Source organism: Budorcas taxicolor, chromosome 9 (assembly GCF_023091745.1).
Source record: "Budorcas taxicolor isolate Tak-1 chromosome 9, Takin1.1, whole genome shotgun sequence".
Lineage (NCBI taxonomy): Eukaryota > Metazoa > Chordata > Mammalia > Artiodactyla > Bovidae > Budorcas > Budorcas taxicolor.
Window position 1 is genome coordinate 92,252,421 of NC_068918.1, and position 12,972 is coordinate 92,265,392.

Here is a 12,972-nt window from a genome sequence, read left to right on the forward strand (position 1 = left end):
AAGAATCCCGAAATCAGTAGTGTAAGTCCTCCAACTTGGTCATCATTTTTAAACACTGTCTTGGATTTTTCAGGTCCTTTGCTTTTGCAAATAAAGTTTAGCATCAGCTCATGGGCTTCTACCAAAATGCCTGTTGGGTTTTGATTGGGATTGCAGTCAAAACCCAGTCAGTTTGGGGAAAGAAAACATCCCAACAATATTGATTCCTCTGTGATGTGAAGGTGAAATCTCTCTACACTTATTTGGTCCTTAATTTTTTTCAACAATTTTCTATATTTTTTGGTTTGAGTTTACAGTATAGAATGCCAAGCTCTCTATGCTGTTATTTAGCATATTTTGTTTAATCTATCCCTACGTATTTTACTTTTTGATGCTCTTTTAAGTGATCATTCTCAAATTGCAGTTTTTAGTCAATTACTGCTGGTATACAGAAGTATAGTTAATTTCTGTGTATTGCTCATATAATCTGCAACCTTGCTAAAATAGTTTTTTAGTAGCTTCTCAACAGTTTCTTGGGAATTTTTCTTTGTAGACAGTGATGCAGTCTGTGAAGAAAGTCAGCTTTAATTTTTCCTTTCCAAGCTACATACTCGTTTTCCTTCCCTTACCTTATGTCGTGTGTGGGACCTCCCAAACCAAGTGGTGAAAGTGAGTCTTCTTGCCTTATTTCAGATCTTAAGGGCAAAGCATTCAGTCTTCCACTTTCACATACAAGCTTGGCTACTGTAGGTTTTTTTGTATTGCTGTGCTTTATCATGTTGATGAAATTAATTTACATGCCTAGTTTTCCAAGAATTTTATTTACTACAAATGAATATTAAATTTTGTAAGCATCTTATTTGAATTTCTTAAGATGATAATATTTTTCTAGCCCATTGATATGCTGAATTATACTAATTAGTTTTCAAACATTAAATCAACTTTACTTTCATGAAATGATACCCACCCATTTATGATGTACTATGTTTCTTAATACTAGGCAGCATTCATTTTGTTAATGTTTTACTGAGGTCATTTCCACCTCTGATCATAAGGTATATTGATCTGCTTTTGAAGTCAGGATCATATTGGTCTTCTGAATGGAGTTAGAAAGTGTCTCAACTCCTTATCATGTCCGTGAAGGATTTGTGTACAACTGGTACCGCTCTCTCTTTCAGTATATGGTAGTCATAGAATTCGCCAGGGAAGCTACCTGGCCTAGAGGGTTTTGCTTGTTTGGGGTGTTTTGTTGGGAATATTTTAAAGTAGAATTTGGCTACTTTATAGATATAGAGCTGCTCAGGTTAATTTCTTCTTGAGTTACTTTGGTAGTTGGCAGACTTTGCCTTCTTTATTTCATCCTAATATGTCTGCTTATAGTTTAGTAATTTTGCTGACTTTTTCAGATAACATAGTTCTGATTTCACTGGTTTTCTTTACTGGCTTTCTATTTCACTGATCTCTTCTCTTTAACATTTTTTTCATTCCTCTTGCTTAGGGTTAACTTGTCTTTTTTCCTTAAGAGTTAAAGCTTAAGATGGATCTGAGACCTTTCTTCTTTGACAATATAAGCATTTAATGCTAAAAAAGTTACTCTCTAGGCACAGCTTTATCTGAGTGCCACAAATGATGGCATGTTGGCGCTTTCATTTTTATACAATTTAGCATGTTTTCAAATTTTCTTGATGGTTTCTTCTTTTACCCCTGGTTTCTTAGAATGCTTTGTTCTGTTTTCAAATATTTGGATATTTTCAATGTAATTTCTGTTATTAATTTCTGATATTTTGCTGTCATGAAAGGAGAATATGCTTTTATGCTCTCAGTTCTCTTAAATCTATTTAGACTTGCTTTATGGCTCAGAATATCGTCTTTCTTGATAAATGTTTTATTTGTACTCAAAAAAAATGTGTATCCTGTTGCTGTTGGATGGAGTCTGATACAAAAGTCAAGATATCAAGTTGGATGGTAGTCGTAAGCTGAGCGCGTGAGTGCTCAGACACGCAGTCATGTCTGGCTCTTTGTGACCCCATGGACTGTAGCCTGCCAGGCTCCTCTATCCAGGAACACTGGTGTGACGTGCCGTTTCCTCCTCCAGGGGACCTTCCCAATCCAGAGACAGAACCCTCGTCGTTTACATCTCCTGCACTGGCAGGCAGATTCTTTACCATTGAGCCACCTGGGAAGACCATAGGCCAGATAAGAGCCCCAAGTAAGTCTAAGCCCAGGGACCTGTGTACACTGCCATCTATGGTAATGGGAACTTTGCATGTGGGATTGAGTTAAGGACCTTGAGATGAAGTAATCCTCCTGGGTTACCTCCCTGGGACTTAAATGTAATCACAAGAACCCTGTGGCTGGGAGGTAGAGGTTGATTTGAACATGCTGCAGTGCTGGTCTTGAAGATGTAGGAAGGCGCCATGAGTCAAGCAATACAGACAATATAGCTTTAGAAGATGAGAAAGCCCGGAGATCCAATCCCTCTGGAACCTTGCTTGTTTCCTCCTGCACTGCCTAGAGTGACGTCTGTAAACCCTGTTTTACACTTTGTCTGGTGCAAGGAGATCCAACCAGTCCATTCTAAAGGAGATCAGTCCTGGGTGTTGTTTGGAAGGAGTGATGCTGAAGCTAAAACTCCAGTACTTTGGCTACCTCATGCGAAGAGTTGACTCATTGGAAAAGACTCTGATGCTGGCGGTGATTGGGTCAGGAGGAGAAGGGGACGACAGAGGATGAGATGGCTGGATGGCATCACCGACTCAAAGGACGTGGGTTTGGGTGAACTCCGGGAGTTGGTGATGGACCGGGAGGCCTGGTGTGCTGCAATTCATGGGGTTGCAAAGAGTTGGACACGACTGAGCGACTGAACTGACCTGAACTAATAGTTGTTTTAGTTAAGAGGGTAAATCCAGTCCCTATTACTGCATCTGAACTATAAGTTCCCTGCACGTCCTGTATTTACGCAGTGGAGGGGTATCGTCTGGACATTGTGCAAAGCATGATCTGCTTGTGGATATTCTGGACTTCAGTTGTGAAGCCACTCATGACCACTTCTCCAAGATCCCTCCACCACCACCTACCATGGCAGCTCTGCCATTCCTGCTTCCCTTATTGGAAAAATGCATCACTTTTCCAAAATTCCAGGTCGGCCTAGCTGTATGTTTGCACCGTCTTCTGGGGTCTTGCTAGGATGTTGTGTCCCTGGAAAGCACTCCAGAGAGAAGGCAGGTAGTGGGGAGACATGTGAAGAAAAGGAAAAGGGGAAGTGGCCTGGTCTGATCCCTTTCTGAACATGCTGGTAGGTAGACCTCATAACAAATGGCATTTTCTAGAAGAGTCCTTGACTATTGAATGTTTAAACATCTTATTGGAGTATAACTGCTTGTCCGTGTTGTACTGGTTTCTACTAAATGCAGAAGTCAACCGGCTGTCTGTACACAGGTGTTCCCGCCCTCCTGGGCCTCCCTTCCTCCCCTATCCATCCCATCTCTCCAGGTATCACGGAGCACTGAGCTGAGCTGCCTGCGCTATAGAGCAGCTTCCTATTGCACCTGGGGTAGTGAATACACGTCAATCCCAACCTCCCAATTCATCCCATCCTCTCCTTCCCCTCCCACCGGTGTGTAAACCTACGGTCAACAAACCTAAACTCTGTGGGTTTATGGCACACGGTTCCCTGGAAGATGTTACATCAGCCATGCAACTCTCTGGGCATAAAATGAAGACATTTCATAGCCTCTGACCTGCCCTGCTGCATGAGGTGACTGGCACTTTGCTTGGGGGCCTCAAGAACACTGCCCAGGTCAGCATCCTCTGTGTCCTGTGGAAGTGAGAGCCCCAGAGGTTCCAGACCCCACCAGCAGAGATCTGGATCCTGGGTGCACCGCCCCCCCCATCCAACCACACTCCCTCCGTCCTCCTGGGAGCCCTCAACTGGACTTCAGCAGGAATTGAGCAAGATATCTGTCTGGTTTCCAGAAGAGAAAATAGAGATCTTCTTACCCAGGGGCCTCAGCAGAGCCTTCCTGCTCACCCACTCAAGTCAAGAGCTCAGACTCCATGCCCATCAGCCGGACCCCGGCCACAGGCTCCTCTTTGGGCTTGGTGGCCCCTGAGGTCACAGGCGTCATCCTCTGGGGGAGGTGGCTCTAGCGGAGCGCAGCTGAAGGTCTCAGCACCCCAGGTGGGCTGTGGGGCCCCAGGGCACATATAACAGCATTCGATCTGAATGTTTAAATGCTAGCTGGAAATCACAGAGTTATAACGGCCTCCCTGGTCATCCTCCCTGGGACGGAAAAATACTGACCCAGCTCCTGCTTCAGCTGGCACTTGGCACCGCACTTGACGCATCGCGGGTGATAGATCTCCCTGCAATTCCAGCTCGCCACCGAAACGCCTTCTCCCCAGGAGCTGAGGCCCCAAAAGCGCGCGTTCGCTTGAGTCATCCTTTCCTCTCGCTTCCCACCCCCGTCCCTCCACCTCATCCGGTTGGCTCCCGCTCCCAAAGGCAGATCATCCAGAATCCGAACACCTCCTCCCCTTCCACGGCTGCTGCCCTGGCAGGCGCCCAGACTTCCGCCAAAGGGATGCTTTGAAGATGTAAAGGAGATAATATCACTTGCTCTCCTTTGCGCAGAACCCACCGTGGCTCTCTCCACTCCAGTCCGAGTCCAAGGCTGAGCCCTGACAACCACAAGTCCCTTAGGACCCCTGACTCCGCTGTGGACACAGCTCCCGGCACGACCGCACGCGGTCCGACCTCAGGGCCTTTACCTGGCACGCCTTCCCTGCACACCCTCTTCAGTGGGCTGACCAGATAACCAGCCATCCACCAGCGAGGCCCACACGCCGCCCTTCTGTTAGGAATCACAGTCCCCCCAACACTTCTTCCAAACCCCTGACTCCGCTCCGTTTCTTCACAGCGTTTCTGTCTCAGAGCATAGGAAACGGTTCACTTACTGATGCTACTTTTTTTTTCTGTCTTCTCCACTAGACTTCCCACCCTATGAGGGCAACTCTCTGGGCATAAAATGAAGACATTTCATAGCCTCTTTTGCTCCTGGGTGTGGCCTGGGTGCCTGCTCCACAGTTCGTGCCCAGTGATTTGCTTCACTTCATCAGCAGCTGACCTGGGGACCCCTTGACTAGTCATCTGTCCAAACATGACCCAGGTTTTTACAACATTCTCATGCGCATAACGGAAGGCCTTGTAGTTGAACCCTAAAATGTGAACTTAACAAAATGATTTGTTTTCAAAAGGTTTTCACTCCTAGATTGTATTCCTCGGTTCAAATCTGGTTGGAAATTAAGAACTGTTTGATTGATGTAACTGAAAAGGCATTTGAGAGAATATCCTTTCTCCAAGGAATTTTCTCTCCGGGGCTTCTGCTAAAAGCAGCCTGGGATCCTAAGAGTCTGTTCTCTCTGCACGGCCGTACCCCACTGTCTTCACGCCAAGCCCACGGCCTGCACAGGTGGGCGGCCCAGCTGGTCCCGACGTGTCTGGGGGAGGCTCGCGGCAGCTGACGTCAATTGGCAGAGCTCAGCCTGGAGAAGCCACACTCAGCCCGCCTCCCACAGGCTCCTCTTTCTGCCCAGTCCTGTGAGCTCATTTTTGCTTCTCTGTACTCAGATGCATCTTCGACCATCTTCTCAACCTGGAAATTCACAACCTTTCTTTAATCTTCAGTCTTATGCTTAACCTGTGAATAGGGCAGTAAAAAGGCATAGGAACATAGGAATTAAGTGTGAATGGGTTTCCCTGATGGCTTACATGGTAAAGAATCTGCCTGCAGGGCAGGAAACCTGGGTTCAATCCCTGGGTCGGGAAGATCCCCTGGGGGAGGGCATGGGGACTCACTCTGGTCTTCTTGCCTGGAGACGCCCATGAGCAGAGGAGCCTGGCGGGCTACAGGGCATAGGGTTGCAAAGAGTCGGACGTGATTGATGGTCTAACACTGAGTGTGAAGGGTTAACACTTCATGACACTTTTACTTGGTATTTATTTCTCAAGGTATTAATGTTAATTTTTTTTTAATATCTGAATCCATTCTTTTACGGTTTTATGTTTTCTGTCTGGAAGGAGGATGAGGAGTTTTGCAGAGAGGAGCTGTGAAACGCTGTGAAGCGGAAGATGAAGACGACGGACGCGTCAGTGCTGCTCACTGGCTTGCTAAGGTCTGGGAATTAATCTTATTTTCACTTTGTGTGTGAAGACCAATAGTGTCCCCGGTTAGGCTTACTGAACAGTAACACCTCTTTGTCACTGCAGCGTGCAAATAAACCAAGTAGGAAACTCACAGCGAAACCTACGGTCGTTTTGTTACCCCCTGAGGGGGAAAGGCATCCCAAAGCGGCACAATTCACAACATGAAGAGGAAACGGTTTCTTTAAAAAATCTCATTTATCTAGCATTTGCTTTCATCTGAAATTTCTGCTGCTATGCTGGCTGTTTAGTTTAACTTCAGGGCTTGAGGCCCAGTATCTAAAACCAGAGACGGAAACAAGAAGGGTGACGGAGCCCCACGGAAAGCTGCGCTGCTGGCCGGCGAGCCCAGGCCCCGGATGCTCAGGGCCCCTGCGCACAGCAGGAGCCTGGCTCCTCCTCCCCGGGGACCTCCCTCCTGTGTTTTCAGTGACAGCACGACAGCGTGCAACTCCCCCTGCGTTTTCCTCAGGCCTCTCTCTCACCCTGGGAAGCTTCCTGCTGTGTCCTGACCCAATGGAAGTACACCTGCCATCTTCTCTGGCTTTCCAGACGGCGCTCGTGGTAAAGAACCCATCTGCCAATGCAGCTGACGTGAGAGACCCGGGTCCGATCCCTGGGTCGGGAAGATCCCCTGGGGGAGGAAATGGCAACCCACTGCAGTGTTCTTACCTGGAGAACCCCATGGACAGAGGAGCCTGGAAGGCTACAGTCCACGGGGTCACAAAGAGCCAGACACGACCGAAGGGACTTGGCACACGCGCTCCGGTTTCCTCTGCGGCCTTCTCGTCACTGTGGATTTGTGAGCCCATCCTCAGTCTCACCTCTCAAGGCTTCAGCCCATTTTGTCCTCAACTTCTGAGGACACTCACGCCAGGTCTTCACTTCCTTAAAATCTCTGACTTTAACCAGCCCTTCTCTTTCCTCCTTGTTCATTGCTTTAAATAAGGTACCAACGTCATTCCTCTCACGGGTCTCCATCCCCACCTAGAACATTAATTCGAACAGTGCTTCTCAGGATGAACAGGTTCATAGTAGTAAACCAGCTTCCCTTATACTCATTGCACACCTGCCCGAACGTCCCTCCTGTTTCTAGTCCCTCGAGCACACTCGGGCTCCGTGAGTCTGAGTTTCATTGAAATCTTCCTGTTGAAACAACTCTTCAGTGCCCATCAGCTCCTACTTGTCCACACCTTGACCACCCATCTTCACATGACTTTTCCAGAAAGTGTCTGTCTGTGAAAGACACACAGAGTCACATTTTCTCATTAATTTTCACAATGATTTCAGACATACTCTCCTATAGAAAGAAAATTACTTTCAAGTATAATAAAAATCACATCAACAATCATGAAATTCCCCTCTCAGTGTGTTTGATATTTTTAAATGCATTGTCCTTATTTATTAAGGAAACACCTCTATATAGGTTGAATAACAGTAAAAATTAGTGGATCCATAGCAAGCTTGGTACCTGGTTAATGGTACAGTGCCTTATGGAAACTGGCTTTCAGGTGGCATGGTGGTAAAGAATCTGCCTGCCTGTGCAAAGATGCAAGAGACTTGGGTTCGATCCCTGTGTCAGAAAGGTCCCCTGGAGCCGGAGATGGCAACCCACTCTAGTACTCTTGCCCGGAGAACCCCACGGACAGAGGAGTCTGGCGGGCTACAGTTCATGGGGTTGCAAACAGTCAGACACGAGTGAGCGCCCACAGCCCTATGGAAAGACGTTTCCAGTGGAATGCCACAAAGCATTTAATACGGTGTACAGCCTTAGAAACCATTCTCGGAAGAAAGTGATCTGAGTGTAGCATTTATGGAATGCTCCCATGGATGGTAAATGTGAGGGTTGGATTCAAAGCCAAGTAAAACAAAAAGCAAAAACCTTAGCAGTCTGACATATTGGTCTAAATCCCAAACAATGAAATGTGATATCTATCGCATCAAGTCTTGCGTTTGAATTTTGCCCCAAGACAGCACAACTTAACGGCAGTTTATAATTAAGAGATCTGGGGAGTTAGAAACTCTAGGATTCCAAGGGCAGCTTTGGCATAATCCACTGACCAGAAACCCACTCCGGCTATGCTCTTGGGCTACATTAAAAGCCTTGTTGAGAAGAGAGGCGATGTTAACTCTGCTGTGGCATTCCACCCAGAGCTGCAGTGGGGTCTGCAGGCTCCTTCTCAAGGGACGTCAGCAACGTTGTACAAACCCCACTGTGAGCAGCCTGAGTCTTGGGGTGAGGGTAGCCTGTTTGATGAATAAATGGATGAAGTGAAAAAAAAAAATCTCTACCAGAATTATCTCTGAGAAGTGAAAGTGTTAGTTGCTCGGTCGCGTCCGACTCTGTGGGACCCCATGTAGTCCTCCAGGTTTTTCTGTCCATAGAATTTTCCAGGCAAGAATACCGGGTGGGTTGCTATTTCCTCCTCCAGGGGATCTTCCCACCCCAGGGACTGAACCCACATCTCCTGCTTGGCAAGCAGGTTCTTTACCATTGTGCCATAGGAAATATCAAAATTGTTGTTTATTGGGCAAGGCTCAAGTAATGGGTAAGTCATGGGTGATGTTTGGCTTGAAAAAAAATCACAGCCCTCCTCAAATATGTAAAGAGCTCAGTGCGTTAAAAAGCAGACTTTGGGACTTCCCTGTGGTCCAGCGGTTAAGATTCCAGGCTTCCAATGCAGGGGACACGGTTCTATCCCTAGCTAGGGAACTAAATCCCACATGCCACAACTAGCCAAATAAATAAATGAAAAATGAGGGGGAAAAAAGAGTTTTCTTTTATCGCCAATGTCAAATGTTGTCTGATACAAACACCTTCTGGTGATCAGTTTCCTGGAAGATGCTGCCCCATTGGCACATCCACAGCCAACAAGCAAACACGTTTCCCCACTGGAGACGTCCGAGACCTGAGGAGTCTTTCCCACCTCCCACCTGCATTATTCAATGCAGTTAACAGTTTAAAATATTATTAATTCAGAGATCAACCTGGGGGACTGACAGGCTGCATTTCTTTCCACGCCTCCTCATTTCCCACCGTCCCAGAATCTGCCCGCTGGATTATGGCAGGTGACTGAGGACTGTTTCTAATCTGCCTTCAATGGAATTTGGTGTATACCCCCATGGAGTCACCACTGCGATGAACATCTTCGTCTCCCAAACGTGACAGCAGTGACGTCACCGTGTGGCCGTCATCGCCTGCAGCCGTGGGTGTGTTTTCGGCCATCCTGGGTGAGAGTGCCCTCTCCAGCTCTGCCTCTAAACGTAAACGGACTCGTCCACTTTAGTCTCAGGTCTAGCTTTTGATCGGGATAAGTTTTTTTTTATGAGATTCATCCATGTCATTACATGTATCAGTAAAGTAGATTTCCCTTGTATGGAAACCACAGTTTTTATCCTTTCACCTATTGATAAATGTTTGGGATGTTTTGCTAGGTTTTGGCTATTTTAGGTAAAGGTCTTATAAGCATTTCTGTAAAGTCTCTGTGTGTAAAGGTAGGTTGGCATTTCTTTAAGTATCTAGGAATCATGGCCAGCAATTTAAAAAAAAAATTCTGTTTTTGGCATCAAGCATAAAGGGTAGGTTACATTCCTAAGTTCTTGGCACAGTGTCATTACTACTTATGCAAAGCCCTTTTCTTCTTTCGTTTATTTACTTATTTATGAATTTGTTAATTTATTCCCTTTCATCTCCATTCCGCATACCACTTCCCTGCTCAGCAATTTGACATGTGTTTGATGTCTAGCCAGAACTGATAGGAACTTTCTGAGGTATTTCCATATTGGTTGGTGAATTCCATAGTCAGTAAGGCAGTACAATTAATCAGTAACATAAATGTGGGTTACTCAGTGTGACATTTAGTTTTATAGGTCAACTTGGCTAGGCTTTACTGCCCAGTTATTGGATCAAGCACTGATCACAGTGTTGTTGTAAAGGTATTTAGTTGATGTGCTTAACATTTACAGTCAGTTGACTTGAAATAAAGGAGCTCATTCTGGATACTGTGGAGTATTGTTGTTCAGTCACTAAGCAGAGCCTGACTCTCTGTGACCCATGGACTGCAGCAGCCAGGCCTCCCTGCCCTTCATTGTCTCCTGCAGTTTCCCCAAACCCATGTCCATCGAGTCGGTGATGCCATCCAACCATCTTATCCTCTGTCGTCCCCTTCTCCTCCTGCCCTCAATCTTTCCCAGCATCAGCGTCTTTTCCAACGAATCGGCTCTTCACATCAGGTGGCCAAAGTATTGGAGTTTCAGCTTCAGCATCAGTCCTTCCAATGAATATACAGGGTTGATTTCCTTTAGGACTGACTGGTTTGATCTCCTTGCAGCCCAAGGGACTCTCAAGAGTCTTTTTCAGCACCACAGTTTAACAGCATCAGTTCTTCGGTGCTCAGCTTTCTTTATGGTCCAACTCATATCTGTACATCACTACTGGTAAAACCATATCTTTGACTACATGGAAAATTGTCAGCAAAATGGTGTCTGTGTTTTTTAATATGCTGTCTGGGTTTGTCATAACTTTTCTTCCTAGGAGCAAGTGTCTTTTAATTTCATGGCTGCAGTCACCATCTGCAGTGATTTGGAAGCCCAAGAAAGTAACAGATGCCATTATTTCCACTCTTTCCCCATCTATTTGCCATAGAGTGATGGGACCAGATGCCACGATCTTAGTTTTCTGAATGCTGAGTTTTAAACCAGCTTTTTCACTCTGCTTTCTCACCCTCATCAAGAGACTCTAGCTCCTCTTCACTTTCTGCCGTTAGAGTGGTATCATCTACATGTCTGAGGTTACTGATATTTCTCCTGGAAATCTTGATTCCAGCTTGTGATTCATCAGCTTGGAGAAAACTAGCATTCTTTTTCGATATGTCTTGTTCAAGAGTATGGACTGTCTCCCCATTTCTCCATTGTCATTCATTCAATTTAAAATGTTTTCTATAAAGTTTCTATGCATTAATGATTAATCCCTATGTACTCTGGAGTTTTGACTGCTGCTTGGAATAATATTTTCATTATATTTTCCAGCTAGTGTTGTCATTGTAGAGGTGTGGTGAGATTTCACGAGTCCTTCTGAACTTTTTTATTTTATTTGTCTTACGTCTGGCTGCTCTGGGTCCCCTTGCTGCCTGCAGGCTTCCTGCAGTTGCGGTGTGTGGACTTCTCACCGCAGTGGCTTCTCCCGCTGTGGAGCACAGACTAGAGCACGGACTTGAGTGGCTGTGGCAAGCAGGCCCCGCTGCCTCACAGCACGGGGGCTCTCCCCAGACCAGAGGCTGAACCTGCATCCCCCGCATTGGCGGGCAGGTTCTTAGCCACTGAATCACCCACGAAGCCCCCTCACAAGTCTCATATCTGAAAATGCTGGCGAATTCTTCCATTCGTTCGAATAGTTGGATTTTGGGGGGATAAATGATCATATCATCTTCAAATAACAGTTTTATCTATTCCTTCCAGTCCTTATTTCTTCTTCTTTTTTTTTTTTTTTCCTTAGTGCATTGGTCAGGAGCTTAAGTACAAATGTTAAATAGTAGGAGTAGTGATGGACATCTTTGCCTTGCTCACAAGTTTAGAGGAAATATGAAAATGACCTTCAGAAGGATAAAGTATGTTGTGACTTTCAAGGTATATAACTTTAACAACCGAAGCAGTTTCTATTTCTAGTTTGCTAACAATTTTCACTACAAATGTGTGTCAGATTTATCAAGAGCATTTTCCGCATCACCTCGGATAACCACGCGTTTTACACTTGAATGTTAGCTGACAGCTAATGTGATGAGTTCCACTGACACGTTCCCCAAAGGTGAACCATCTTGCTTTCATGAAAAAGTCACTTAATTATTGTTCCTTTTTAAAAACATATTGTTGGATTTTCTTAGCTATATCTCATTTAAGATATTTACAACTGTGTTCAAAATGAACTATGCTTGTAATTTGTTTCTCTTGAATTGTCCCTAGCTAGCTACAGAATGAAAAACACAATTTTTTGTCTTTTTATATTTGGAGGAAAATAACTTATTATGAAGTAAAAATTAAGGGTTCATTGATGGTGTAATAGACTTATTTAATATCAGTAAAGCCATCTGGGCCTTAGAGTTTGATGAGGAGAAAGATGTCTTTTAATACTATATTTAAATGTGTGCATTGGGTGCTGAATGAAAGTATGATTAAAACAGTTTCAAAGGCCCTGGTGAAGGTAGACCCTGGAGCTCTTACCCCAGGTATAATCTGTCTGTAGGCTCCAGCTTTCCCCTTCCAATCCACCCTCCTTGTATTCCTGTGTGAGTCACACTGCCTGGTCCAGAGCTTGAACTGAACTCATCAAACTTAGGCAACTCTCATCATCGGTGACTCTTTTCTGGACAAAAGTCCCAGTGAAATCTACCTGCCTTCTCTCACTCTAAGTATTGCCTTTCTTCCTATCTAAAACAAATTGCATTTTGGCACCTTAAACTCCAGGTGTTAGAAATAACCAACTGAAACAATAGAGGTGGGCCCACCGTTGGCCTGGTCTTTACGAACATTCCCAGTGGGATTCGTCCTGTTCCTCCGTGGCCAGGGGACAGGATTTGCCTTCTGGCTCCAGTATCACTATAAGATGTACACACACCCGGGCTCTGTTCAGGGTCTTGCTTACCTGTGTCCCGACGTGTGGGAGGGCACCGAGGCCCCAGGCGAAGTGTGACTGGGCAGCGGTCCCTCCAGGGCAGCTGGACCACTCCCTTGTCGTTGGGAAGAAAGCATCCCTTAAGGTGAGATTCGGGCTCCTTTCAAATATTTGTCTCTCTGTG